The sequence below is a fragment of the Neocloeon triangulifer genome, unplaced genomic scaffold (assembly GCF_031216515.1).
Source record: "Neocloeon triangulifer isolate White Clay Creek 2 clone unplaced genomic scaffold, ASM3121651v1 ptg000022l, whole genome shotgun sequence".
Taxonomy (NCBI): domain Eukaryota; kingdom Metazoa; phylum Arthropoda; class Insecta; order Ephemeroptera; family Baetidae; genus Neocloeon; species Neocloeon triangulifer.
In genome coordinates, this window is record NW_026775562.1 from 6,015,001 (window position 1) to 6,020,000 (window position 5,000).

At 55.9% G+C, this 5,000-nt stretch overlaps 1 pseudogene; it reads left to right on the top strand.

Moving 5' to 3' along the window:
- The window catches only part of LOC132204912 (large subunit ribosomal RNA), a 10,627-nt pseudogene that overhangs the window by 2,029 nt on the left and 3,598 nt on the right, over positions 1–5,000 (top strand).

Here is a 5,000-nt window from a genome sequence, read left to right on the forward strand (position 1 = left end):
TGTTTGAGCGTTCGGGTTCCATGGAATCCTCTAGCAGGGAGATATGGAATGGAGCGCGAAGAGCACCGCAGTTGCTGCGGTGTCCGGGGAGTCCCGTCGGCCCTTGAAAATCTGGGTGAGGGTCACGTGGAGTCGCCGCACCGGTTCGTACCCATATCCGCAGCAGGTCTCCAAGGTCAAGAGCCTCTAGTCGATAGAATAATGTAGGTAAGGGAAGTCGGCAAATCGGATCCGTAACTTCGGGACAAGGGTTGGCTCTGAGGGTCGGGGCGTGTCGGGCTTGGTCGGGAAGTGGGTAGACAGCTAACGTGCCGGGCCTGGGCGAGGTGGGTCTGCTCCTTCGGGGGTAGGCCTGCCGAGTTCGGTCCCGTGCCTTGGCCGCCCACGGAACTTCCTTGCTGCGAGCCGGTAGGGGGCCGTGCCCTTCGCGGGGTGCGTAACTTGCCTGCCGGTCTCTTCGGCCGCCATTCAACGACCAGCTCAGAACTGGCACGGACCGGGGGAATCCGACTGTCTAATTAAAACAAAGCATTGCGATGGCCCCTGCGGGTGTTGACGCAATGTGATTTCTGCCCAGTGCCTTGAATGTCAACGTGAAGAAATTCAAGCAAGCGCAGGTAAACGGCGGGAGTAACTATGACTCTCTTACGCCCTAGGGAAAACCCGCTAGTGGATGTGGGATGTCGCGGCGAGAGCCTCGAGTACCCTGTCCGCGGGGCGTTAAAGTTCGGACTTCTAGGTAGCTGCCAAATGCTTCGTCATCAATTTAGTGACGCACAATCATTGTCCTGGGGCAATAATGAGTTGCCAGTCTCGCATTCCCCTTGTGGGTGTGCTTCTTTTCTTTTATGCCTTTTGCGAAAAGAACTGGGCCCTATAAGTTTTACCCGAACTTTGGGGTGCAGTAGGCGCCAAAAGGAAATGGTAGGATGAGGTGACCTTCGCGAGGTCCTTACCGTTAAACCTGAGAGGATTGCGGGGTAACGTAGCCTCTCGGGGAACAGACTATCTCATCTCACCTGAAGTCAGGCTTAATACGGCTTCTTGAACGAGCCATGGGTATCTCTAAGCCGGGTCCCGTGGTCATGGTCCTAGGTAACGGCCTCGGCCCCCTAGGAGCGTCAGGTCACAATAGACGTGCGTACCGATGGATAACCTGTGGCCGGTCGGATCCATCAATCGATTTAATCCAGCCTGAACGCCTCTAAGGCAGGGTTGAATCACCTCTCCTTTGCTGCCCTCTTAGGGTTAGTAAAGTGCGTCGGGGAAGCTTGGTACCTGTCGCCCACCTGCCCTGTTCTAGGATGGTGCCCCACCCAAAATGGCGACGTTAACCCCTGTCGACTGCCCTGGTCGAAAATACAGGTTCGGCCCTTGTGCCTAGGGGATGCATAAATATGAAGATGTTCAATATTATGCCTCGGACGCTGAACGCGCAGCGAAACCAACGCGCCCCCCTGGGGGCTGGGCCCGAACGAGTCCAGCCTCCTGAGCCCCTTCGGGAGCTCGAATTTGAACGCACGCCCACGAAGGCTTCGGTGGGGGGTACCATTCCCCCCATGAGACCTTCAAAGGCTACACCCGCCCACGAATCGGAGGTTTCCTCTGGTAAGTGGGGGGAGCCGGTTACGCCGGATCCAATGCTCAACCTGCGGAGGTTACCTGGGGAACGAAGGGTCTGGAGGAAAGGGGCACCTGTGCCCTCTTCTGCTCAGCCCCTGAACTCGCATACGGTTGCGGCACCTTTTGAACGAGAGGCAGCCGGGGAGTCGGCGGGAGGTTTTCCTCCTCTTATGACACCTCAATTGTCTCACCCCTTGGTGTTGCGGCCCGTGCTTGCTCGAAAGAATGCAACTACCAACGGACCGAGGACTCCCCCCGGAGTATTGGTAGGGTCGGTTTCACCGACAGACGCGTCAGGTCAGTTGCCGAGGGTACTAGCTGCCCGAGCGACCCCTGACAAGCTGAAGTGCCGAGCGGTGGTACTGGTTGAACGACTGAACCTGGAGGCGCCGGTGTTGGGTCCCATTCCCTCCATGTCGCCTTCAGGGGAAGAACCTGCTCGTGGTATGGAGCCTCGCTCCGTACCGCTGGTAGAGCGGAGGAGAAGGTTGACTAGGGCTTCGGCCCGCTCACCTGCTCTTTCGACGGTACCTCGTCTCGCAGCTACTCTTGCCGTTGAACGTTTTGATGATGAAGAGCCGGTGGGGGGGTCAGTTCCCCCCATGGCTCCTCTCTCATCATTACCCGCTCGGGGAGAAGGAGACGCGGATCAGACTGCAAAGTCGAAGTCTTGTGGCTCTCAATCTTCTGGGTCGGAGTCAGGGTTGCTTCCGTTTGGAATGACTCTGATGGCAAGACGCGTCAACTTGCCTCACCCCTTCACTTCAGGGTTATGCCCTTTATGTGTGGGGGGACAGGTTAAGACTCTTATCAGTATTGAGGATACGTCGGATCACCTGGGTCGGATGCACGAAGGGTGGCGCTTGGGGTACGCGTGCCCGTGGTGTGATGGGAATTTTCTCAGCCTCGCCGCGGTCAAATTACACAAGCGCCGCTGCTATGCACCCGCTAGCCCTGACCCGTTAAAATGCGGCTATTGTCCTCGAGCCTTCTTGACAAAAAGTGCACGCTCAAACCACGTTGCACGAGCGCACCCTGAGGAAAGGAACGCCGAACTCTGTGCCGGAGGCACAAAGGGATTAGAACCCCTTTGGACGCCGAAGGAGATGGAGCGTCTTCTTTCTTTGGAGTTGCGACTCATAGGCATGCCGAACATCAACAAAATGTTAGCGGCAGGGCTCGGTTCTAAGACGAGCCAGCAGGTCAAGAGTAAGAGAGCTGAGGGCAAGTATCGCATGGACCGGGACAGGTGGCTGAAAGCCAGGGAAAATCCGCTGCGTGAAGCACGGACCTCCGACATCTCATCATCGGGTAGGCCAGGGGACGACGTCGCGCACCCAACGGTGGTGGTCGTGCCTCACGAACCGGAAGATGTGCGTCCGGCTGGTGACAACTCCCCAGAGGGAAGCCAGCTGGATTCGAGATCGGAAGGGAAGCCGATGGTGTCCCCTCCGAGGGACTGGATCGATTTATTTGATTCAGAGATTGATAACTGGCCGAGGCCGGAGAGTTTTACTGCTAAACAATCCGAGATCCTCGAGAAAATTAAGATCACCAAGGATGAGCGATCGCTCGATGAAGTACACGATGAGTTGGTGTCTTGTCTAAACTTGGAAGAGGGTGTTACTGAGAAACGCCCGGCACCCAAGCCACGTTTGCCAAAGAAAGCGGCTAAAGCAGGACGGCCGCGCCCTTCGGGTTCAAGGGCTAAAACCAATGTCGGAAGAAAGAGGTATAACTATGCCCGGCAGCAGAGGTTGTTTAAAGACAATCCGGGGCTTTTTGCCCGCTGCGTGCGTCTGGGTGTTGACCCCAGTAAGCCTAACGGTGAGAGCCTCGCTCGCTCGGACATTGATAAGCTTTACTTGTCTCTCTGGGGGGTTGCGTCAACTCCGTTGACTCCCAATCCACTGGAATTAGGGCCGAGTGAGGAAGATCTTGATCCTTGTGACTTTTTGCGGCCCTTCCAGGTCGGCGAAGTGCTCAAACGCGCAAAAGGGTTTAAGTTATGTACGGCACGTGGGTTGGATGGCGTAGGGCCAGCTCTATTGAGAGAGCCGTGCTGGGCTAACCTGGTGACACTTTTCTTCAACGCTTGTCTCCGAAACTGCCTTTTACCGGGTGGCTGGAGTGAGAATCGTACGACTCTCATTCCTAAAGAGGGACGAGACCCAGCTGTTGTGGAAAACAATCGGCCGATCACAATCAGCTCGATTCTAGCGAGGCTGTTTTGGGGAGTATTCGTAGATCGCCTAACCAAGGTCGTTAAGTTGACTCCCCGTCAGAAGGGATTCGTCCCGGAGGCGGGATGTTTCAACAATGTGCGACTGTTTACGGACATGGTGAAACGAATGCATGACCATACACCAGGGGGAGTCGTGGTTCAGCTCGATGTTAAAAAGGCGTTCGATACGGCGCCGCATTGGGCCCTCGGCACTGCCCTGAGAAGGAAAGGGATCCCGAGTTTCGTTGAGCAGCTGGTCATGAGCTCCTATATTGGAGCTTCCACCACTTTTCTTCATCCGCAAGGAAACCTACGGGTACGCTTGCGGAGGGGAGTGAAGCAGGGCGACCCGCTCTCTCCCTTGCTGTTCAACTTGCTTATGGAACCCCTACTTCTTAAGCTAGAATCGATGGAAGGGTTCGCTGGTGAATGGGGGTCTGTGAGCGTCTTAGCTTTTGCGGATGATCTCATTCTCCTGTCTGCTACTCCTGCACAAGCGCAAGCTATGTTGGAGGTCTCGCACCGGTACCTATCTGACTTGGGGATGTCGCTGGCGCCGGACAAAAGTTTGGCCTGGTGGATTCGCCCAACAAAGAAGAGGAGCCGAGCGAGATTATGCGATCCCAGTCTGACAGTCGGAGTTGATCGCATCCCGACCGGGCAGGTTACCACGCCTTCCCGTTATCTGGGTGCGTGGATTCTCTGGACAGGAAAAGTGGATGTGCAAACTACTTTCAGGAACATTGAGTTGTGTCTTGAGAGAGTTGAACGGCTTCATTTGAAGCCGGCGCAGAAGCTGATCTTGCTGTCAAGACACCTTATTCCTCACTTCCAGCACCAGCTGGTGATGGCGCTTCCGCCCATCTCCACGTTGGTGAGGATGGACGACAGGATTCGTCGGGTGGTACGGGGAGTTTTACACCTCCCCGCGGCTGCGGCCAGCGAAATTCTGTACGTTCCACCCAAGAACGGAGGTCTAGGGTTTCCACGATTGAGTCGTCTCATTCCTTGTGTCGGTATCAAACTTGGCGAGAAGATGCGAGGCGTCGATGACCCCCTCATCCAGAGCACGTATGGCTCTAGTACGGGAACTTTGTTGCTTTCTTCTTACGAGAGAGCTCTTGGTCTCCCGCCGCAAGCTTCCGCTAAACTC